Source organism: Protopterus annectens, chromosome 4.part0 (genome assembly GCF_019279795.1).
Source record: "Protopterus annectens isolate FY-2018-M chromosome 4.part0, PAN1.0, whole genome shotgun sequence".
Lineage (NCBI taxonomy): Eukaryota > Metazoa > Chordata > Ceratodontiformes > Protopteridae > Protopterus > Protopterus annectens.
Window position 1 is genome coordinate 1,443,004,930 of NC_056733.1, and position 26,134 is coordinate 1,443,031,063.

The 26,134-nt window shown below is 39.2% G+C and overlaps 1 protein-coding gene across 4 annotated transcripts in view; it reads right to left on the reverse strand.

Moving 5' to 3' along the window:
• LOC122799903 (E3 ubiquitin-protein ligase RNF14-like) overlaps positions 1–22,113 on the reverse strand; it is a 975,557-nt gene extending 953,444 nt beyond the window's left edge. For 2 of the 4 annotated variants that reach the window (XM_044069286.1, XM_044069288.1), the window contains exon 1: positions 21,908–22,112. The gene's annotated coding sequence lies outside the window, so the exon portion shown is untranslated. Of the gene's footprint in view, positions 1–21,511; positions 21,592–21,907 lie in introns of those variants that run through there. The other 2 variants (XM_044069290.1, XM_044069287.1) reach the window with 2 other exon arrangements.
• Positions 22,114–26,134: the final 4,021 nt, after the last annotated feature.

The window sequence follows — 26,134 nt, forward strand, 5'->3', positions numbered from 1 at the left end:
GTTTATGTGGCAACTTCTTATGCACTGTGCAAATTAACAATCCATTAGGGATGAAGATGTTTCTCAGCATATGCAAAAGGAAGTAAAGTGTAAAGCATGCTTCCCTATTTCACATTCTAAGAGTAATAAATACAACAAATATACAGTTATTCACTACATTAATATCTCCCTAGTGCTGTCTGATTACACCTGTATTACTTCAAACTCAATATTAGAAATCACTATACGGTGTACTTTTACTGTAGAATGTGAAAATCACAGTGCAAATGTTCATGTCATACACCTCATCGCTTTAAACCATTTCTGTATTTTTTGGTTTTGTAAAGTGTTTTGCATTCACCTGGGCTGAGCCTAAAATTGGTCAATATTGATCAATGCACTAATCCGGTAAACAAAAATTATACACAAATATATCTCCTTGCTGCAATACATCTGCTGTAATCATCAAAGGTTACATATAATTTGAACAATTTCTAAAATACTATCAGTGATGCAACAGATAGTACACTCACCTTTTGTACAGAAGGCTGTGGTTCTATTCAGACACCAGGTACATCACTTGCTGACACTGCAGTACAGTACAAGGGAATAATGCACTCCTACATGTGCTTCCCCTTTAGGTGAGATGTTAAACTGAGGCCCCAACTGCTTCAGTTGGTGACAATTTAGGTGGATATAAAAGATCCCACAGCACGTATAGGGGAAGTTCACAGATGCCCTGGATAAATTTCTCTTAGCTGTATAAAAACCACTTTGGGTGTCCTCTGAAAAAAGGCTACAGCCTAGTGGAACTATCCCAGTCAACAAAGAATAAATAAAAATAAAATATGTTTAGTTTCTTGCGCTCTATACACTACTGTTTTTTATCCTAGTGAAAATCACTCCGTATAGATCAAAACTTTCCTTACATTTTAGTTAATGCCCATCATTTCACTAAATATGTTAGCACATCTCCAGCAAATTATGTTTGATTAACTTTATATTACTGCTTATTTCTAGCCATCACATTTGCCACTTTGGCTCAGGTCATAACTAAAAAAAGTCCCTGCACCATCTCATTCACCCTGTTAAACAAATTAAAAAAAAAATAATTTAAACAAAGAGGGCCCCTGTCATGCTGCAAACAAAAATTCAAAGCATTTTGTTGATAAACTTGTATATCTTTGAAAATTTTGAAGTTTACAGCTGAAAAGTTGAAAAACCCAACATTCGTGACCAAAACAGTATGTACTATATTTCGGGTGAAGGGTGAAAAGCAATGATGCCACACCATTTGCAAACTTCCACATTAAGCAAAAAAAAAAAAAAACACCCCAAATCCTACCACTTCAACTGCATAACATATACACCATACAATTACTTGTGATGTTCATCCTAAGCCTAGACCAATTCTCATAACTCCATTTCTACTCCAACACACCCTACAACATAGCCTCTACTTTCATCCTTGACTTACCTGAACTCCACTCGTGGACAGGCTAGCCCTCGACTACCCTGACATTCTTAATATTGCAGAAATTTGGTTAAAAACTGAAAAATCGAAGAGTATCACATCTTCATACCAAACTGCAACATCATTGCAGCAATTTACAACTTTCCCCTCTATCCTCATGCTGTACCCAATTTAACAATGCAGAAATACTGATAGTCTACTTAAAAATAAATGCCCACAAAAGCCTCTGCATCACAGCTGTTTATATTCCACCTGGGAGGTTTACTACAGCTGAAGAGAAATGTAAAAAGTCCAAGGAGATATAATTAAACAATTATCCTAGGTGTCAAACATTAATTGGCAGTCACTTAACAGTCATATTTCCTCTGCTATTAATTTGAACTTCATCTATTTACCTCTCCAGCTACAGGTAAAAAAAAACTTCCAATACTTATTCAACCTCCGACTGCATTCTAACAACCTATCCTAGCAATATAACCAAACCGGCATCCTACCACACATCCTCAGCATCTTTTCTTTGCAATCAGACAACAAATACACTCACCAAAACCTCACCACTTTAAAAATAATGCCAAACCCATCCAACTTCAGAAAAGACATTTTCATGTGCACCTTACAACTCATTAAATGGACCTTCCTAAAAGTATCTCCCACTAGACAAAGCTACCAAACAATTTAACATTTTTCTTAACATACTTAATGAGATAATAAGTGAGAAGGTCACTGAAAAAACAATCAGTAAAAACAAAATGAAAACTCCAGCAAACATACTTAATGAGCAAGATCTACTAAAGGGGAACAAAAAAAAAAAAAAAAAAAAAAAGAAGGAGTAAAAACTCATACCGTCTCCTGGCCTACTCTAAAAACCAAGCAGCAAATGAAACAGGCAAACTTAAGAAGGTGTGTTTCTCTACCAAAGACCCATAAATCAAATCAGTACTAGTCATCTAAGCAACCGTACTGTGGTGGTGGTGCTGCAGTAGCGTTGTCACCTCACAGTAAGACGTTGTCCTGTTCGATTCTCAGCTAGAGCGTTTTCTGTGTGGAGACATGCGTGAATGGGCGTACCTTTGTTAAAGGTTGCGCGTCAGGGCCGGGAACTCGGCACGTAAAAATCTACTGCCAATCATTAGCGGACCGGAGTTCCGCTGTGGCGACCCCTAACCGGGAAAAGCCGAAAGACACAACAACTAGTCATCTAAGCAACTACACCAAGTCTCCCAAAAATAATGATGAGAGAGACACTTTTATATTTATCTGAAAAACACCACATACCATAATCCTAAACATTTCTGGATAACTATTAACAAGCTTCGAGATGTACTCGATATCGCCAAATGAGAAAAATCCTCAAACTAAAATACATTTTACTCTCTCTCTGTGCTTTGTAAAGTATGTTGTACTTAGTAGCAAAAGGCAATACAGCCAGCCTGACATTTACACTTTTTTGTTTCAAACAGGCTTTCTTTCTCCTTCTACAAGAGAGACAAAGAACTGAAAAAAATATTATTCATTTATTTAATTTATTTTGTATTTTACATTTGTTAACCAGGCTAGTCTAGCTGGATATATGTCCATTTTCAGTAGAGGCCCGGGGAGAAAAGCTCCCCACACAAATCAATACAAAAGAGACATATTAATACAAAATTTAAGTACAATAAGAATATACATTTAGTAATAAGAACAACAAATATCTAAGGCACACACAAAAATATACTAGGTCAGTAGAAGCATCACAATTAAAATGCTAAAGATAAGCAATTAGTTTCAACAATTCGTTGGAGAGAAAAAAGTATAACAAGAGAGTAGAAGGGATTATAGTAGTAATACAAGAAAGGAGAAGAGTGAGAAGCAATAGTCTAGTAGGGAGAAGAAGTAGGAAGATGGAAAAGAGGGCAGGGGAGAGAAAAAGAGGAGCGAGTCAGAGCATAAAAGGAGAGCAACAGGGCAAGAGAGAAAGTAAGTACAAGTCTAGCTAATAAGCACAGTGTATAGTTAAAGTAGAGTAAGGGGGAATGAAGAAGGTTAGTCAGGAGTCCTACAAGAACAAAGCCAGTGATTTTGGAAGTACAGTTTGATTTTTTGTTTGAAGAGTGGTAAGGAGGTGATTAGAGTAATATCTGTGGGTAGCAGATTCCATGTCCTACCTACAGTATTAGTGAAAAGAGAGTCACCAGCTAAGTTATGGGATTTTACAGATTTGGTCATGAGTTTAGAAGAAGATCGAAGGGAGGTAAGATTGTTATAAGGGATTAAAAGTTGAGAAAGTATAGGGGTGTTATCAGGTTGGTAAAGTATCTTGTGGGCAATAGTAAGTTGTGAGATCATAAGACAGTTTTGTAGCTCTAGCCAGCCTAGGAGTTTTAGGTTATGACAGTGATGTGTTCTGAAAGGGTTACCGGTGGCAAAGCAGGCAATGCTATTGTAGCAAGTTGCTAGTTTATTTAGGTTAGCCTTCTTAAGGTTAGTGAAAATAGGTGAGCCGTAAGAGAGAGTAGATATCAGATGGGAGTGGGCGATAGTAGCTCTGGTAGAAGGTGTAAGAAATGGTTTAATACGGCATAATGATCCTATTTTCTTGTTAACTGCTTTGATGATGTTATTGATGTGTTGATCAAAAGTGAGATTATCATCAATGGTTATTCCTAGCAGTTTAGTTGTCGAGTCAGGAGAGATGACAGTGGTGTCGTTTGACAAGATGTTGAAGTTTAATGGGGAGGCTCGAGTGGTAGGAGTGAAAAGGAGAAGTTTAGTTTTTTTAGCATTGAGAAGGAGGTACCGTATAGTAAACCAAGTTTCTACAGTGTTGAAGGTAGTTTGAGTTAGAGAGAGTAGCTCTGAAGAGGTAGATGCTGAACAAATAATAGTGGAGTCGTCAGCGTATTGGATGCAGGTGGCTTGAGGGATTACAGTGTTAAGATCGTTTATGTAAAGGGAGAAGAGAAGTGGCCCAAGAATGGAGCCCTGTGGGACTCCAATAGAAACAGGCAATAAGGAAGAGATATGATTGTCCCAAAGAACGGCTTGATGTCTGTTGCTTAGATAAGTAGTAAACCATTTAATAGCCAGGTTATCAAATGAGAGGGATTCAAGGATGTTAATAAGGGAAGAGTGGTTCACCATGTCAAAAGCTTTAGAGAGGTCAATGAATAGAGCAGAGGAAAAAAGGATTGGAGTTACGATAGTTGTTGATGGTATCAACAAAGGAAAGGAGGGCAGTGGAGGTGCTATGGTGAGGTCTAAAGCCATGTTGACAGTTGGCTATAATGTTGTGTAAAGAGAGATACTGTACTAGTTGCTGATGGATACATTTCTCCATAATCTTGGCTAGAGGTGAGAGAAGAGCAATAGGTCTAAAGTTAGAGTAGTCAATAGAGTTACCGCCTTTGTGTAGTGGGATAATGTGAGACACTTTCCATATATCTGGTATGGTTCCCTCTTGGATAGTCCTATTTATGAGTACAGATAATGGGTATGCAATCTGTTTAGCAGCCTTTTGAAGAAAGAGAGAAGGGAGTTTGTCAGCAGAGGGGGTGCAGTGTTTCAGTTTGAGAATAAGCTTGTATATAAAAAAGAGGTAGAGATAGAATGAAAAGTGAAGTTGTGGGGGGAGCCAACTAGGTTATGTGGAGGGTAAAAGTTAATGGTGTTTATGGTGTTTAGTTGTCTAGCAAGAGATTGAATGGTTTCTATAAAAAAGGAGTTAAAAGCGTTTGCAGTATGGTTAGGGGTATCTGGGTCTGCGTTTAGAGGGGAGGGAGTTTTTGCTGTTCCAGGTGAAAGGAGCTTGTTGATTGAAGACCAGAATTGTTTGGGTTTATTGAAGTTCACAGTAGTAGTTTTTTTTGTCAGAGATTATAGCTTTTTTTGTAAGATTTCTAAGTTGGCGAAAATGAAGAAAATCAGAGCTGATTTCTATGGTATCTCCATTTGGCCCAAATTTTATTTTTAGTACGAATTAATTTCTTTGTTTCCTTTGAGAGCCATGGGGCTATGTTGGACTTCATTTTAATAGAGCGTTCAGGGGCATGTTTATCCAAAATGGAAAGGAAGGTAGAGTTAAAGAATGATACTGCTTCATTAAGAGGAAGTGATTTCAAGAGGTTCCAGTTGCATGTTTTGAGATCATTTTGAAATAGGTCAGTTTTAAAGTGTTTGGTAGAGCGTATTATTCTAATGTTAGGGAGTTCTGTGCGTCCTCCTGGTATAGCTTAATGTTTTTAACAGACTGCTTGGCCCAGGTCAAAGGCCAGGAAAGTTATATACATACAGTTAAACAATTTTAACATTTAGAAAACCTGACCGGGAGCATTAGAAAATTTGGAAGCTAGCATCACAATTACAATGCAAGGCACCTCTACAATGAAGACAGCAGTGTGACGAGTACAATTTCACAATAAAAAAATTTTTTTGAGAGCTTTTCAATAATTTAGTAATAGAGCTCAGTTATAAGAGTAGTAATGCATCTACTGTAAACTCTCAGTTAACCGAAACTCAAGCAACCGGGGGGGGGGGGAGATACAGTACAATTTTCATGTGTTGCACTTTGTCGTCCCCCACCCCCCGCAGAAACATACCTTACATTTTTAGAGTTTTAAAAAGGAAGACAAGAATAAATTCCCTCTCTCCCCAATCTAAGAACAAGTCAAACCAAACAAATAGTATAGGGTACTTTATTAGTCAGGCCTATTTTTAATAGCAACACTCAAGCAACCAGAAACTACAGTCATCCGGCATCTACCAATCCCCATGGGTGCCGGTTAACCGAGAGTTTACTGTATTCAGCGACAGAACAATTAGTGAAATTATCCATTACCAGTACTACTGGTACATTTATTTTCTTACTGTTCAAGTTTATCCCCCCACCAATTTCGCCTGGTATACTGCCGAAGATATCTAGCATATGTAAAAACACAGCCTCTCATTTTTACACTTTGGATAGAACACTAGTAATGGATGGCTGCTTTCAGAGATTGTTCTGAAACATCCTTTGGCACAAAGGTAGGATCAGTTTTCAAATGACACCCTTCTGTTACGAAACACCTGTAAGATGGCTTACACAAGGGCCTATAACTCAGATTCTTCTCTCTTTCAGGTACAGCCACTATAATAAAAAGTGGCTTCAAGAACAGGTAATGTACATTCTATTTTCTCTTCCAAAATGGGCACAGAGTAAGGGTAATGTTTCAATTTAAGTCACAGAGGAGAGAAAATAATTTTCATGGGAATCTTAAGTGAAGCACACCTTTTAAGAAATCCTTAACAGATGGATCTGCAGATACATATGGGCAAGCAGAAAATATAGACACATGCACCTCAATGGAGGAGTGACGCACATATTGATCAAGTATTTTAGGTAGTGTAATAGAATAATTAGGGGTACAGTCAAGAGACAAATCCCTTCCATAAGTACTTCTCCTGGGTACCACAATAGACTGTATACTCACTTCTATGCCAGGTAAAATTTCTAACTCTTTAAGACCTTCTCCTTATATTCACCATAAGAAAACAAAAAACAAAAAAAAAAAAAAATCAGGACTTGTGACTCTCAACCTCTTAAACGTCAAAGACGCATTCATCTCATACTTAAAAACAGTGTAACTGGACTAACCTAAAGCACCTACCACCAGATGACACTGCATCTCACTTCAGTAATATATTCCTATCAATCCTAAATGAACTGTCCCAACTTCAGGAAAAGAAAAGGGGTGTTGAGTCAAATCCTGCTCCCTGGCTATCTAGCAGCACAAAACAACTCATGAAACTTAGACATGCGGAGAGGAAAACCTGGACCACAATTAAAACTTGGCCAAACTATCAAAAATTCAGACAGCTTAGAAAAAGAGCCAAATACCATGCTACATTAGACAAAAAATAAAAGTATATTACTCTAACCTCCAAAATAAAAATTAGCAGAACCCCAAATTATTCTGGTTTTCCATAAATCACTTTCTAAATCTTGGTCATTCAGCACAACCTTCACTTACACTTAAACCTAGTAAATTCATTAGCAATGGCAAATGAGTTTACTGCAGTCATTTCCTTACTCAATAGCTCTACACAAAACACTGCCATGAGCACATTGCAAGGTTAAATAACTCCCCCACACTGTCTCTCCAGCTAGTCCTCACTGCTATAATGAAAAAAACTACTACTTAAACTAAAACCCACCACCCTAGCACCAGACAATTTACCTGGCAAACACCTAAAATAAATTGGAGTAGAGGTCATAGGTCATAGTTTATCCACTCAGTTATAATAAACCGCTCTGTGAATCCTATGTACCTTTACTACGGAAAATGTAATAACCTCAACATCCACAAAGGTGGTCATTCTATTAAACTCACCAAAATTACAAACCCATTGCCATCCTCAACCCTATCAAAAATACTTAAGTGCATTCAGACACAACCTCTTTCTACACTATCACACAAAATGCACTCCTCACTCTTGTCTTCCTCAACTTCACAAATACTGTTCATACAAACAAAATTATGGTAAATTTGCATCTATCTTTCTTGAAAGCTTTTGACACAGTCTCCGACTGTATACTCTTACAAAAACACTCCAGTCTAGACCTTAACAATTCTGCTCTAACCTGGTTTTCTAGTTACCTCTCTAACACTCCAGGCAATAAAATGGCTCGCTGACATCTCATCCTTTCTCCCTGCTGCAAATGGGGGGGTCCCACAAGGGTCCATTCTGGGACCTATCCTGTTCAGAATCTTTGTTAAATGACCTTGCTCTAGCCAGTATACACACTACCTTATTACAGTACTTAGATGATTCCATCATCTGCTAAGCAAGCAAGTTTGATAACCTACAAAAGCTGATCCAAGAATAATTCACTTCTATAGAAAACTAGCTGACTACCTCCCAGCTATTCCTTAACTGTAACAAATCAAAACTAATCCTCTTCAATCCCACACATCTTGCAATACCTCTTCCAACATACAACTTGCCACAAACCAAATTACTGGGAGTTTACAAAGATAAAGACCTAAAGTTTGACTTCCTCATTCAATATACAGTGAAAAAACACACACACTAAAAACTAATCACTCTCAATAGGGCAAAACACTATCTACCCAGCACTGCAAGATGTCATATTGCCACTACCCTACTACTACCTATACTCTCATACTCAGCACAAATACTGATAAACATAACTAGCTAAACTAAGCAAATTGTAGCGGTGCTACAAGATTGCAAATCTGCAGCCAGCGATCCCCACAGATCAAACTGTTTGGTCCTCAGACACCTCTCCTATGGCTCGACCTACCTCATTAACTCACATACTCAACTTCCTATAATCCATAATCTAACAAACCAAAATAAGTGTTCATCTGCAGCCAACCTTGTACAACCATACAACCCATACAGAAGCTTGCATCTTCTGACAAAGACCTCCTACAAATACCAAAACCTAACCATGCAGGCTGCTCCCTCTACTCCATCAGGTGTTAAAAACATGGAACTCTACCCCTCCTAACAATTAGACAGGACCTGCTTGCTGAAGTCAAACTACAGCTAAAGTCCTACTTACTCAACTCCTGGCTCTACAAATGTACTGCATCAGCTTCGCACATCACTCCTCTTCAACCTCATCACTGCTCTACTTCCTCCATATCCTCTCTTTCATTCAACTACACTGTGGTGTAGTTCTAATAGACTCTTATCTGTACTGTAATTCATTCTTCCCCCCTTTTGTTATACTCCTTCACCCTCCACTACCCTGGTCTTTCATTTCTCAACTCAAGCTCTCTCACCACCGTACCCCTTATAAAACATTGCTTTCCACTGAATATTACAACGTGGCTGGCTGTATACTTTATCAAATCTGAAATTCAGCTCTCACTCTTTTGAAAAATGTTGTAAAGATTAATGTGTACGATTGACTTTCAAATGTTAGTGTCACTGTTGTTCAGTACCGTTTGGAAAATGTTAGTGTCACTCTTGTCTATTACTGTTTGGAGCCTCTCTCCCCAGATCTCAACTGGGGGGGGGGGGTCCTGTGCCTAGTTGGACTTTCCTGGTAAACAAAAGCAATACATAAGTAGGTAAAATTTACTATTATACCATGACCCCTCCCATTAATATTCCAAAATGTGCACGCCGATTGGTCAGCGTGCACGTTGTAAATAGACTTATACTAATAGAAAAAGGTCCAGTCGCCCGGACTTTTTCCATTTGTATAAGTCTTTTTTAAAACACTGTCTCACTATGTTAAACTCCTTTAACATAGCGAGACAGTACGTAAAAAGCAACGGAGATCTTGGTTTCTCAGTTGCTTTTTTTTTTTAAACCTGTCTCGCTATGTTAAATGGGTTTAACATAGCAAAACAGCTTTAAAATAAGCAACGGAGATCTCCGTTGCTTATTTTAAAGCTGTCTCGCCATGTTAAACCCATTTAACATAGCGAGACAGTAAAAAAGCAACAGAGATCTTGCTTTCTCCATTGCTTTTGCCCACAGTTCTGATATTATTTTAAAGCTGTCTCGCTATGTTAAACCCATTTAACATAGCGAGACAGTAAAAAAGCAACAGAGATCTTGCTTTCTCCATTGCTTTTGCCCACAGTTCTGATGTACTGCGTAGGCATGCGCAGTACATCAGAACTGCCGCAGAATACCAGACAGCTGCGGAAGGGCAGCAAGGAGGCATTATAAAATGCCATTATTTAAGAAAAGTAATTTTTTTTTCTTAAATAATGTCATTGTATAATAGCAATAACCCACTTCTGGGTGTGGGTAATGCTGGATTTACCCACTGTTGGCTTTGTTTGGCCACTCGGGCTTCGCCCTCATGACCAAACCACACCAACCGTGGGTAAATCCAGCATTACCCACACCCAGGCATGGGTTATTGCTATAGTATTAAGCCTTCTAGCTTCCTTTAGGATGACAACAGTACGGTGCTAAAGTTCAACCAAAGCAGATAAAATGAAAGTTCCTTAAAAAAGCAAGGTTGAACACTGCTAATAACGTTTAAAACTTTTATTGCTAAAATCACAAGATAAGCGCTTTCGGGATGACCCTTCTTCAGATAAATACACAAACATTATAACAAGCTTATATACAACAAGCACTATAACATTCAATGAAAAACACGCCTATTTTATCTGCTTTGGTTGAACTTTAGCACCGTACTGTTTATTGGACTGTTGGCTCTATTTTGTGTTTACAGTACCGTGCATGCTATGGCAGTTAGTACCTTTTCCAACGGTTCTCTTCCTGATGTTGGACGAAGGAATGATGCGGATGTGAATGGTATATGGCATTCTAAGAGAGTCCTTAATTATGATAATCCTTTGTTGAACTTGGGCTTTTCTTTTTGTAAAACCGGCTCCATGGACAGTTTGAAACCGGTAGCTGTGGACAAGAATTTTGAGGAACTAACTCGTGACCTAACTTACAAAGTAAGTAAATTACAAAGACTTCAATGGCAAACACACCATTTAGAAGCTTGCATTCAATATGGCATAGTTCCGAGGGGTATGCGGATACTGTGCATGCCTGCACAAGGGGACCGCTACCCGGAACTTTTAGCTAAATGGCAGTCCATAAACATTGACACAAGTTTTAAATACATGGAACTGTTAAACGAGTTTTTTTTCTCCAGAGCTTGCCACCCTAAAAAAGGATGTGACTGAACTGCATAATAAATTAGAATCAGAGTATAGTGACACCAAATATGTGGAGCGTTTGGATGCTTTGTACGTTTCTTTTACGGAAAGTGATAAACTGAAGAAACAGAAAATGGGTAAACTACAAAGGGATTTCGCGGATTTTTCAAGTGGCAACATATTCGTATGGCCGAGGGCCAATGAAAGCAGACCATCAAGTCACAATGGAAGGGGATTGGCTGATACAGTGAGAAGGGGCGGTAAGGATGGTGCGAGAGCCACTACAGTTTCTCAACACAATTCGTTTCTTGAACAAGATCGAATTATACATGAAAGAATTGAGACTCCTATTGAGAACCAAAAACCTAAAGAGACTACATCTACACGAGAAGACGCTGTCAATAACATTGAGAATGCACCGGTTACTGACAACGTACAACCAAGTGTTTCTTTTATGGCAGATGAAACTGGACCCTCATTTGTTGACAACCTGATGGGAGCGCGGCCAAAAGCACATTCAGTGAAAAGTAATTTTTTGGATTTACTACCCGCGACAGTGAAAAAGGGACCTTGGAAAAGGTCTCTGAGCGAGGACAGGGGAACCGACAAGAGAAGGAAAACGTGGGACTGACTGCCACTAGTGATTATGGTATTGTTGTTAATCTATCTACTCATGTTTTAAATACAAATGAGTTAACAGTGCTAAACAAAGGATTGACTTTTGTCCCTAGTAAGTGTGGTACTTATGAAGAAATGTTGACAGATGTTATGTTATACTGCAGAAATGTGGCATTGAAATTGTTGTATGGTAACAATAACCAGAATGAAGTCTCTTTTAGAAAACCCAGTGGCTTTGTTCCACAACTGACACCCAGTTTAAATCTATTTATTAGTGCCTGTGAGAATGATCTGATAAAATATTACCAAGAAGCTGAATTCAATAAGTTTCATAATTTAACCATTGAACAAAGGACAGCACTGAAAGACCTCAATGCGAATAAGGACATTTTGATAAAAAATGCTGATAAGGGAGGGGCAGTGGTGTTGATGGACACCATCTGGTATAATAGAAAATTAAAAGAAATATTACAGGATGAGAGTACTTATGTGCAGATTAATCCATTAACTGTTAAACAAATTGTGGATAGAGTAATCTCTTGTTTGAATAAATTATTACATGATATGGATATATCTGAAGAGTTACACCAATTTCTTTTAATAGAAAAACCAGTCACCCCCATATTCAAAGCTCTACCCAAGATTCACAAATCCATCAGTGACCCACCCCTTCGACCCATAGTGTCAGGCAGGGGATGGGTCACTGAAAATATTTATATCTGGGTAGAATATACACTTAAACCTTATTTGGAAAAAATGGGTAATATCCTTAAAGACACTGGTCATTTTTTAAGGATTTTGGGTGAAAAGAATAACAATGGACATACAGGAAGGCTATTGATGGTCACAATGGATGTCCAAAATTGATTCACTGTCATCAACAACGACTATGGCATTAGTTGTATAGGTGAACTCTTGAATAACTTAGGTGTTAATAAAGAAAAAATCTTCTTGATTAAGGTCATGTTATCTTTAGTATTAGAAAACAATGTCTTTATGGGGGGAAACTCTGTATACAGGCAGGCGCAGGGGGTAGCCATGGGCACCCCCTGCGCCAATACTTATGCCAATTTGGTCCTCTCTCACTGGGAAAAGACCTATGTTATTAATAATGACTTATGGAAACAACATGTGAAATTATATCTACGATTTGTAGATGATGTTTTTCTTTTATGGGAAGGCACTGAGCAGAAGTTGGGAGAATTTGTGGAATATTTACATACAACCACCACATTTTTCAGGTTTTCTATTAATCATTCATATGATTCTATCGACTTTCTAGATGTGTGTATAGAACAGGATGCAACAGGCTTTAGATCTAAATTATACAGGAAAAAATGTTGGAGAAATTCCCTTTTAACGTATGATAGCATGCATCCTAGACACACTTATCAAAACATAATACAAGGGCAAGTGAGCAGGGCCTCTAGATTATGTTTATCAGACTCTGCTTTTGAAATTGAAACAAATAAGCTTAGGGATAATTTCCATAACAGAGGTTATAAACCAGGTCTGGTAAATGAAGCCATTGACAGAGGTAAACTAAGGAGACCCACTGAATATAAACCTTGGATGTCATGTGTTAGGAATGAAGCTGACTTAGAAAATAAAAAAGAAAAAACTAATATGGGGCTACAGTTAATGTTTAATTACAGCAGTAATATAAGTGACATCTGTAATATAGTGAAGAAAAATTGGAATATCTTAACTAGTGATAATAGTATAAGGGGTATAGTGGGTCCCAAACCCAGTTTTAGATACAGGAGAAACAAAAATTTAAAGGATTTATTGTGTAAAGAACCTTTTGATAGGACTACTCAACATCTTACTTTGCATTCCACAGGTACAAATATTTGTGGTCTTTGTAAAGCATGTGCCTACATTAACAAGGACACCCTTTTTACACATCCTATTACAAATAAAGTTTTTCTTTTTAAAGGTAAAGCTACATGTCGTACTACCAACATAGTTTATTTAGCCGAATGCTGTCAATGCCCATGTTTTTATGTGGGCAAGACAAACAACATGTTCAAAGTCAGGATTCTTCAGCACCTTTCGTGCATTAGGAATTGTGACGAAAGAAATGCTCTATATAGACATGTTGCTGAATTTTCTACACATACTTTTAAATTCAGGGTTATTGTTAATGTTAGACCTAACACTAGGGGGGGTGATATCAAGCTTCAGACCGAGCTAGTGGAAACTAAGTGGATTATCAATTTGATGGCAAACAGGAAGCCAGGATTGAACGAAGTGATACCAATTAAGCCTATATTAAAAAATAGGCGTGTTTTTCATTGAATGTTATAGGTTGCTTGTTGTATATAAGCTTGTTATAATGTTTGTGTATTTATCTGAAGAAGGGTCATCCCGAAAGCACTTATCTTGTGATTTTAGCAATAAAAGTTTTAAACATTATTAGCAGTGTTCAACCTTGCTTTTTTAAGAAACTTTCCTTTAGGATGACCAGGGTTTAAATGGAAAGAAAATTATTGAAATTCTATCCTTTAAGTTGAACACATTCAGTGTTTTGAAACAAAGATGTATCACCTTACTTTATTTACTCTGTTTACATTTTATTTACCAGGGAAGAGCACTGATTGCAATGGCCTTATTCCATACATTTAACTATTTACCAGGGAAGAGCACTGATTGCAATGGCCTTACTTCAGGCTCAGCCCATGATTGTACAGCATTCAAACAGAAGTTCTTGCAGGGTACTGTAACAAGAAATGCAAATGAAATTGTATAGTATATACGTCATAACACAAAGTTTTCAAGAAAAGTAGAGAACTAAATCATAACAAATGAAATGTAATATACAACAGTGCACAAAGCACAGTGTATGCATTTTAAGGACATCAGAAAAGAGCTGCAAAATTACAAAGAATGGTACTTTTTCATTAACGGGGCAACAGGGGAAATGAGCGGTTGATGTGTACACATACTTTATAAACATTCTAGGTCGTTCACTTTTTCTGTAAGGTAACCTATGTAGACGGATACAACCGCAAATTCTACCTATTTTGTATTCTTCAAACATTTTTTTGCAGAATAAAAAAATAGAATTTGCAGTACTATCCGTCTACATAAAATTACCTTTCAGAAAAAGTGAACAACAGACTATGTACCACACATTTCCCTGCTGCCATGTATAGTAGTCTGCTTTAGTTTTTTTTTACAATGCTGTTTCCATTACCAACCATATGTGAAACATTAAAGGAAAATCAGAGTACAACAAAGAAAAGTTTCTGGCTGTGTACTTGTACACAATATTTCTTCTACCCGCTAGCCTGTTTTTCCATCTGAAGGAACTTGAAAGTAGAGCTTAGTCTCACTGTCATATTCCTCATTTAAAGCACGGGTCAAGCATAAAAATAGTATCCCAAAGCCCATGCCATGAACTATGCACAATGAACTAGTGTATCCCGTGAACTGCACAGCACACGCAATACAATAAAAGGTGATGCAAGTTCCCAAACTCTCGTAATTAGTCAAGAAGCAGAATACAAAAGGAAATCAGGGCTCGGTAATAACATGAAAAGTGTCACACCATGAAGCGAGTGCCTATTCACAACAGCGATAAAAGGAAGTGATACTGATGACTCGACCAGTTCAGTGCGAGTGTGCGCCAACACTGAAACCGCTCACTCAAAATGTTGCCCTGATAATGGAAAAGTAGTAGGCACACTACATTACATAAGGATTTGTGTAAAGGCAAGTAAAATGCCAGATTCGATTAAAGAACATTCTGAGGAACATTTGGAAGCCATGCATTGTTTACGTCCGTGGAAAACAGAAGGTGTCTACACTCCAAACTGCCTGCTAAGGAATGAGGTAGCAAAAGGTTTGGAGATGATCCAGAGTATGGTAAACAGGTCCACTTATAGGATACCTCACAAATACCCTGAAAAATGAAAATCTGGGAATCCAAATCCCATTTGTGAGCTATGGTTATGTACCTACTGCTAACCAATTCAGTAAATGTGGCAGACGCCCCACTGAAAGTTTTAGGCTGTGATGTACAGCCCAATGACAACTCCATAAGGTTTTGTTTCTAAGCTTTACATATCTCGTTTCCCCTTACTAATGTATCGCGTTATTCTTGCATGTATTCAAGAGGTTACTTGGGAGAAAAAAAAGCAGTTACTGTCCTGGAAATGCTTCCAGTTATTTCAAACTGATGTAAACAAGTCTTTCCTGTGACAACTAGCTGCCTGAACAGACTGCTTGTTGAAGCAGGCATCCCAAACAAAATATGAATTTGTTAAAGGTTGTACTTCTGTTAGATACAGCAGGGTCAGGCTTTGTCCCCATAGGAATTATTCCTTCACACACTGAAGAGGAACTGGCATGTCTAGGCAATGTGTCAGTTGATTCCAGACATTTCTGAGATGCCAACATTTCTTTCCTATGTGCAGCCTTACAAGACGAACTGGGCAAAGCAAGATGACACTCACCTCAGGGCTTTTTGGCACTGTTTTACAGTGCCATTCTACTGCTGAGACAAAGCCATCAAGACTTGAATCCATAGCCCTCAACACATCAGAGACAAACCTCAACAGAATCGGGGACAAATCGAGGACACTTTTAAAGTACTGGTACTATTACCTCAAAACATTGACAGAACAACAGAATGTGAATCAGAATACATTTTCTGAAGTAAAAGAAGACTAACTCTTATTGTCATTAAGTGCAACTCACTAGCTTTTCTTCAAACATCACTGATTTTAGTAGGGGTTAAAATAAGATTAAAAAAATCAGGGACATCACTGAAAATCAGGGACAGTTGACAGGTACACTTGAATCTATGCTCGCTTGTATTAAGCAGGGTAATACTTGTGTGTACAGAGTCTAGAGCTGCGCATAAAAATAATAGGCTACTGACTGCAACATATAAAGCAATCATCCAAATAAGAGTCAGATCTGTGCGACTTCTTTCAAACATACGAGTCACATGCTTTTTCAAGATCGCCCAAAACTACATGCTGAGAAAGTGAGGGTTATTAAACCTATTTCAAAGTTACAGAATAGGCAATCCCAAAGAGATTCTTGGGAATGGTTCAAATTCAAGTTAATACCAATCAAATCAAACATTATTATGGCATTAATAAAGCTTTTACAGTAAAATGGATCATGGGAATGATCATTGGAAAAGGAAAATACATTTTGAGCTTATGTAAAAAGTTGATGAATAACATCACATCTTAAATATTTTAATATATCTAAGTCAGCAGCACAGTTTACATGGGATAGAAGCAGCACAATGTAACACAACATCCCAGTGGCATATGGCTCGAGAGAATTTACAGATGCAGATTAGATTTACTCAGCTTAAAAAATGTTGGCTATTACGGATGTGAAAGTGTGACAAAATGTATTTGTGGTAAGCAAGTACTGGTCATGGCAGATTATAAATCTCATCCCGTACATTCAAGAAACGGGTACCAGAAACATCTAGATTACAAAAGATATTGCTAAATCTGCAAAGTACGACCAAACAATTTAGTACACACCAAGAAAGCAAATGCACGGTGCTAATTTGAATCAGCTATCAAGTGATCACAACAAACCAAAGACAGGACATGCAGTGTGGAAAAAATCCATTATTTAAGCTTAGGCATTGCAAACTATGAGCTATACAATAAGCCTCAGATGTTAACTACTGCACAAAACTGTCATAACAGACTAGGAAAAATAGTGCAGCGCTAACAAACGTGCAGCAAGTACCACACTTTGAAAAATCGAAAAAATAAATACTTTTGATAGCATATCAAAGATGCCACAGAACAAGATTGGAACAGAGATTTCAGTTTACAGGTGACTAGGTTTCCAAAGGTATTTACTCTTTCACTTGAATTTCCTATCTGCATTCAGGTTTGAATCTTTGATGGGGTGCCTTCAGTGCTGTGTCTGCTCTCTCTGGGTTCACGTGGGTTTTTTCTAGATACTCCATTTCCTCCCACCTTCCAAAGATATGCAGTAGGTGGATTAGTAAGCATCAGCATGCATGTGTGTGTGGTATAGAAGAACAACTGCAGCAGGGCTAGTCTCCTGGCAGTGTGAACATTGTCCCTAGATAATGGTCACTGCTGATGTGATACACCAACCCCATATGCAAAACATGGGGAAAAAAGTGTGATGGATGGATTCAAAGGCAGTGTAAAAACAGTCACTGCTGTGGCTTATATTTGTAAATGTGTTTGTGTGGTTTGAAGTGAATACAAGAGCAATAGGTTGGTCATAATTTATTCTACTTTTCATCACTGTTAGACATCAGCATTACAGGTAAGTGGCTATTTTTGGTGGTCTGGGAAAGGAACACAACAGTGATACAGTAAGTACTGCTGCCATCCAACAGCTCTTATCTTCCTGTCTGAATTCTTGGCTGTGTCCAGCCGTGTGGAGGCTGCATATCCTCCATGTCTCTTTATGGGTTTTATTCAGGTGCTCTCGTTTTCTCCATTCCACAAAAGGTATGCTATAGTTTTATTCCTGTGCTGCCATTTTCTCCAACACCCAAAATATATGCTATCGATGAACTGATGAGCTTTCAGTTTGCGTGGAAAGCATGATGTGTCTCTCTCCACTGACAGATTTGGTTCGTTAGGGACAGTGCAAAAAAAGTGTGTAAAAATAATATTGGAGGGGTGCATACATAAATCTCCCGCGGAGTGAAAAATAAGGAATAAAATGCATCACAGAACATCTAGAACCTCAGAGCTTCTAGGATTTAGGGACCATCATTCCTGGCTGTATAACTGACTTAGTCCTGTCCTCAGCCATAAGCCCCAACCAATCTAAAACTGACCCCAGTCAAACATGGGTACATAGATTGCTATAGTTTGTGCTGGGGATACTGTGGTCAACTATTTCTTAAATGTTTCTCACAGTCCAATTTCATAGATTATGTGCAGACTGTTTAGTGTGTTAGCTGGGGACTGTGGGGTCATTATTTTAACTTTTCTCAAAATCATACTTCAAGTGTACAGAATGTTGCTACAGCTATGTTGCTACAGCTTGTCTATAGCCATAGTACTGTGTATGAACAGTAAGTAATGTTAACTACTGCACAAAAATGTCGTAACAGACAAGGGAAAAAATAGTGCAGTGCTGACAAAGACGCAGCAAGTGCCACACACTGATACCTAAAGAAATAAATACTTTTGCATGGCATATCAAAGATGCCACAGAACGAGGCTGGAACAGACATTTCACTTTACAAGTGACTTTTTTTGTGGTGATAAGTCTTCAAAAGCAGTTAAACTAAAAGTCGTTATACACACTGCAGTGATGGAAAAAGTTTTGCAAGACACTCCACTTTAGTAGTCAAAAAAGTTCAGATTTTTGTTGAAATCTGGGAATTCAGATTTGATGAGATCAAACAGAAAGGATGATATATTCTTATTGCCTGCAGGGTTAAGATCAAATCTGTAGGAGAAACAGAGGCATATGGTTGAGATAAGAGAGGTGAACTGCAAACAGCAGAGTTCATAGCTAAAATCAGTGTATAAAATTGCCCACCACCTTCCCAGAATGAGGAGATTTTCAGAAGTTGCGGAAGATCTCTGTGTGGAGAATCCTTACTATTGCTCCACAGAAACTACTAAAAAGGTCACAGGGGAATGATGTCTAAACATCAGTATGTGGAAGAACAGCCATCAGATAGACTGTACAAATGCATAGGCTTTGTATTAGAACATTACCCCACCATGATTTTCGTGCAGGAATGGGGGGGGGGGGGTTGCCTGCAGGATTGACAGGGCAAGGCCGTGTGAGGTTGCATGCAAAATACAGAGTGACAAGCCATGCAGATTATCCAGCGACCTGCTGAATATTCATTCTGAATATTTCATCTTTGACAGTTTGTTGCCTTGTTTTCCAAAATTTAGATTTTTAATTTTTCGATATACGACAGCTGTTCCCAAGTTAGTTCTTGTATGCCCTTTAATTAAGCGATGCAAGGACAGGTTCAAGTATTAATGGGACAGAAGGGTAGTATGTATGCAGTACTTTATACCCCCATCCTAATTTTGTGCTTTAAATTGCTTTAAGGGAGCAAGCACCCTGCACCCCCCACCTTTCTTACATATACTTTTGTGCTCATCAGAATAACACAAAATTTGTGGTTTTCTGGTAAATTACTGAACATGGAAGGCAGTAAATAATGACACACATTTTTAGTTTCAATTTACATTCTTTTAAAATGCATGCTAACATGCAACTTGTAGAGCTAGCAGCTTTCTAAGTTTATAAATGCAGTACTTAAATTCTCTCCTATATTTGGTAGTTTACCCCCCCAATTCTATTGGGCTTTGTTAAGATTTTGAGCATTAAAAGATTGAGATGTATGTCTCAGTGTTAAAAACTGAACTGTACGTTAAACGTTACGGTTCTAGGTTTGTACCTCTCTTATCTTAGTTACCGCAATCCACTGTCCCCCGAAATAAATGCAGCAGACATTACAAAAAAAAAAAAAAAAAAAAAATCACATATTGAAAAATACATATCTGCAGACCAACAAAATAGTGGCACCGCAAATAAATACTGGATGTCAAACAGGTAAGAAACAGTAATAATTAAAACAGAATACAAGTAAAGAAATCTGCCATGTGCATTCCTGCACAGAGGACTACAAATAGTTTAGGTGTATGCATACCTGTCAAGTGTACCTCATTACGAGGACCGTACCTCATTTGGGGTCTTAAAAAGTTCATGTTTCTCCAAGTTCCTCAAATGTTCCACACTGAAAGACTCTGTCACACATTCAGTGTTAGGAATTAGTGAAATCCATTGTAAATACAAATGAAACATTAATTCATTAAAATATCGTCTTTACAAGTAAAACCAACATATTTTAACCATCCTATGACCCTCCTAGTTGAATTTGTTAGTAAACCATTAGTTTGTGTTCCACATTTTGCCCATTTGTTCCACATTAAGAGGGCTAGTGTTCCTCATTTTAGGGATGGAAGGCTGACAGCTATGGGTGTACGTTGTTTTATAGAATAGATAACGCGCACTTGCAGCAGCACGTACATTCAACTGCATTGTTTTTTTATATTCTGTTTGGTGACGTTGGCTATCGTATGCGTATTCACAGTAAGACTAGCAATTACAGGGAAATTTACAGTGGTGGGTAGGGTTTGGGCGGTCCTTGCTACTTCGCATCTGGTGTGGTAATGTTCTAATACAAAACCCAATCACAGACTGCCTGCTGTAACAGAATACTAGAAGTCACTATCTAAAAAGACATGAAGTTTGATGAAAATTCACTCCTACCATAATACGATAGCGAAAAATCAAAATTACGCTTTCTGAAACTAGTACATAAGGCGACTACTACTACAGCAAGTTATACATGTCTCTCATGGGTGCCTTACGTAGTAATATGTAGCTGTAACAGAAATTGCAACTATTGAAGTATGCATCATGTCATGCGTTCAGTCAACCGGGAGTTGTAGTTTCTGGCTAGTGGATCCTATAACTGTGAAGTGTCTTTTTTATTTCCCCCCACTCGAATATACTTTTAAAAGTAGTTACTACAAGCAGCTATAGAAGACATTTTAACAATGCGGAATAAACAGACAAGAAACAGTTGCAGGTTTAACAAATGAGTTAATGGGCAGCTCTGCAATGGCCTTGGCCAATCCACACTAATGTGCCCCACTTAGGTAAACAATGCAAAATTGCGACCCACTTATCAATTACTGGAATGCGACTTACAAACACTGATGAATTAGATATTATGGAGAACAATTACACCAGTGTAACAACTCTGACTCAGTACAAAACTCTTATACCGGAGAGATACCTTTACATTCCTAGCAAAGGAAAGTACTGCCGGTACACACAGTCCTGTTCAGGGTGGGAACGTCAGCACGCCTATTAGGAAAGACAAATACGTCATTTGATAACAACAGCATCTGTCATAGTTCACTCCGTCTTATTTGATACGTGTACAATAAACACCTTAACTCTGAAACCACAAGTCGTAGTTTAAGTGTTTGTTACTAGTTCTAAAAGAAGTTAAAACGAAACTACAGTTGAAAATCGTTCATATTCGTCGCATGCCTTCTTTTTCCATCAGAACATACTTTAACAAAGCAGTCTTTACTCGCTTTCTTAATACACAGTACTAAACAAATATTTAAATATCCGCTTTTCATGCAGGCCCCAAAAGACTTTAGTGTTATATAATTAGTCTTACCGTTTGCTGACGCTTCCTCTTTTTTGTTACCTGTCCATGTGTGCTGATAGTGACAGATGTAGAAGGAAAACTTGCCAGAGAACGTTTCCGGCTAAATCAATTTCTATAAGCACTACCATTTGGTAAATACCTAATAGAAACAGACCATTAAACCTCCTCTGTCGGCTTTAACTAGTACTGTAAGTAGCTAACGCTGCGCCCCTAGTGGCCTAATACTGTTAAGAGAACGGGGACAAGATAATCTGAGCCTAGTTCAAGTCTGACGTTTTAGACTTTGTCAAGACTACTTGCCACCTGTAAGACATGAAGGTTCATAGGTTCATACTAGGCTATCTGCCCAAGGGCATTTACAAGCCTAGCCCATAGTTTTGTGGCTTACGCCACCCCTTTAGTGTGGGGAACTATACCCATTATTTTGCTGTGCCTCTGTCGAGCAGTGGCACTGAGGTAATCCCTGGGGTATATCTGCGATCTCCCATCCATTGGTCAAGATTTCTCTTGAACAAGGCCAGCGAGGTGCTCTGCCTCACATATACCAGGATTTTGTTCCACAGCATAGGGAGTCTTTGGGTGATGAATCTATCCCTCCAGCACGTTCTATTAATAGCCGTGTCGAGGTTTAAGTCTCCCGCCCTTGTGGCTCTGATGGATCTAGATTTTTTGAGGTGAAGCATATTCATCAAATCTGGGTTTGACATGGCCTTGTATGTTAGGCAAAGGTCACCTCTGAGCAAGCGGTAAGCGACTGAATAGAGCTGGAGTTCTTTCAGTCGGGCAGCATAGGACAGATTTTTGAGACCCTTTATCCTTTTGTTGAGGAACTTTTGTGGCCTCTCCAGCTGCTGCAAGTGTCGGGTCAGATACATTCGAATGGGGCATTGTACTCAATCATTGGTCTGATGAGTGATGAGTAGAGGAGACAATGACCTCCCTTGATCTAGATGAGAATCCCTTCATGATAAGGTGGGCAATGTAGAAGGTCTTCCTAACTACTTTAGCTACATGGGTGTCGAATGACAGACTACTATCAACCTGGGTCCCCAGGTCCCTGATAACTTCTTCTGTGCTCAGTGGATTGCCACCTATTTGGTAGCTAGGGGTAACCTTGTTTTTCCCGAAGGGTATGACTATGCATTTTTTGGCATTTAACTTTAGGCCATGGCTCTGGCACCAGTTATCCGTTTCTGTGAGACCCTTTTGAAGGATATCTGTGTCAGATGTGTTTTCTACTATGGCGCCCAGTTTGCAGTCATCTGCAAACTTTGTCAGCCATAACCCTCCTGTGTTTGCTTGTACTTCGGAGAAGTAGATGCCAAACAAGAGTGGGCCTAGGACTGAGCCCTGTGGGACACCACTTGTGACAGGCTTTGAGTCTGACATGGCGCCAGCAACTCTGACCCTGTGGGTTCTGTCACTCAGCCAGTTTGCAACCCATCTTCTGATGTATGGGTTAATATTTAAGCTGATGAGTATTTCAATGATACCCGAGTGGGGTATTGTATCGAAGGCCTTCGCCAGATCGAGGTAGGCTGTATGGACTGCCTTTCCCTCATCAATGGCTTTGGTGACTGTTTCGAAAAAGTCAACCAAGTTTAAAAGGCATGATCTGCCTTTGACAAAGCCAAACTGGGTTGGATCCAAAGTCTGCAAATTCCCTATGTCTTTATTTATGAGGTCCATTATGATCCTCTCCATGGCTTTGCAGATAAGGCTTGTCAAGCTAATGGGCCGGTAATTTCCAGGGTCGGTGGAGGCACCGCCTTTGTGAAGTGGGACCACAGTTGCAGTGCGCCACTCCCTGGGTACGTATCCAGAGGTAAGGCTCTGATTAAACAGCTGTCCTAGCTGTGGGTTTAATTCCTCATTGAGTTCGTGGAGCACACAGCCGGGGACACCATCAGGTCCCATGGATGCTGTGTTTTTTGCTTTGCTTTGGAGAGAGCAGTTCTCACTTGGGCGTTGGAGATGTTTGGGGGGCTGCAATCATTTGGTATAGATATCTCTCCTTTTGGCGCGGAGGGGCGGGAGAAGTTTGCACTGAACCTGTCAGCCAGTATGTTGGCAATGTCCGTAGGATCAGTAATCTTCACATCATTTTGAACTAGTTCTGAGCATATCTGGGAGTTTCCTCCCAGGTTTCTAACATAGCTAAAGAAGGCCTTATGATTGTCTTTTGAGTCTTTAGCTATTTTTCTCTCAAAATTTGCTTTGGATGATTTTATGAGAGCACTTAGTTTTTTACTTATAGTGATCAAGGGTGTCTTACCTTTTAAGGATTTTGCTCTATCTTGTAGTAGCTTCCTCCTTTTGTTGTAGAGTTTGTTTATGGCTGGTGTCCACCAGACTGGATGCTTGCCTTTGGTACAGAGAGTCTTTGTTTTGCTTGGGATTGCCTTATCCATGCAGTCCTGCAGGTGCTGGTAGAAGGCATTTGTAAGTGATTCAGCGGCATGTGTACTGTTTTCCGCCAGCTTGGGGGCCTTAAAGGAGACCACACTAGTCTTTAGAAGTGTGAAGTCAGCTTTCGAGAAGTTCTTTACTGTGGTCTTTTTTATTTCAGGTGGGGGTGGGATGAGGACCTCCAGCGAGATTAGTTTGTGATCTGATCTCACCAGTGAGGGGTATACTTCCGGTGTTGAACATTGTGCTCCCATGTTCGTGATGATGAGGTCAAGTATGTTATCTCCTCTTGTGGGGATGGTAACTAGTTGTTCCATGGCATTTGAGTTTATGAATTCCAGGAACTTTTGGGCTAGGGTGTTTGGGCTTGAGTAGTGTTCCCAGTCTATATTAGGGTAGTTGAAGTCACCTAGTATGATGGTGTTTGGTGATACATTTATCCCCTCTAGTGTTTTCAGGAAGGCCATGTGAGGTTCGTGAGTTTGTGAGGGTGGCCTGTAACATGCTACAATTTGCAGAGCAGTCTTGCCTATGGTTAATTGCACCTGGATGGTCTCCGATGCATCGTGCGTTGCAACCAGTCTTGAGGTGTGGGAGTCCTTGATGAATATGGATACACCCCTCCTTTCTTGGTATTGTCCGGATTTTGGGGCGGAACGCATGATATGAGGTAAAACCTGATAGTGCTGGGGTGCTCTCAGGAGCCTTGAACCAGGTTTCTGTCACAGCACAGACATCGATGTTCTCCATACTGAGAAGGGCCTCAAGTGCGTGCATTTTGAGATTCAGACTTCTGGCATTGAGCAGCATTACCCTTAGTTTTTCCTTTTTTGTGTTCTAGGGTGGTAGGTTTAGAATTTGTGCCTTGCCTAAAAAAGGCACTATGGGGGTGGCAAGAGCCTTTGCCAATATCCGGAATCCCAGGGGTGACAGGTGCAAGCCGTCCCTTGCGAAGCAGCGTGGCTTGTCCAGCATGTCATCCCAGGCAGACAGACACTGGATCCCCTTTGAATGACACCAGTGTTTAAGCCAATTGTTAAAGCTGATCATCTTATCTCTGTATTGTGGCATCATTCTTGGTGAAGGTAGGATACTGCTCAAGGTCAGGGTCATACAATCCAGTTATGCTGAATACTTGAAAGAGATTTTGAATCATTCTGACAGCCAATATATTTCTTAAGTATGTTTCCTAAGGTATTTACTCTTTCATTTGAATTTTCTATCTGCATTCAAGTTTGAGTCTTAGATGGGTTGTCTTCTGCCCTGTGTCTGTATGTTCACGTGGGTTTTCTCAAGATGCTCCATTTTCCTTCCACATTCCAACGACAAGCAGTAGGTGGATTAGACATTCTAAAGTGGTCTTAAGTATTAGTATTTATGGGTGTGGTATAGAAGAACAACTGCAGCAGGGCTGGCCTCCTGGCAGTTTGAGCATTATCCCTAGATGATGCTCATTGTCTATGTGAGTGACACCCCAACCCTATATGCAAAACATGGGGGAACAGAGTGTTGGATGGATTCAAAGGCAGTGCAAAAACAGTCATTGCTGTGGCTTATGTTTGTACATGTGTGTGTGTGGTTTGAAGTATACAAGAACAACAACTTGGTCATAATTTCTTCCACATTGCATCACTGTCAAACATCAGCATTGCAGATAATAAGTGGCTATTTTTGGTGGTCTGGGTAAGATATGTGGGGAAAGGAACACAACAGTGGTACAGTGAGTGTTGCTGTCATCTGACAGCTCTTGTCTTCCTGTCTTGAGTTCTTGGCTGTGGCTTCATCTATGTGGAGTCTGCACATCCTCCCTGTCTCTATGGATTTTAT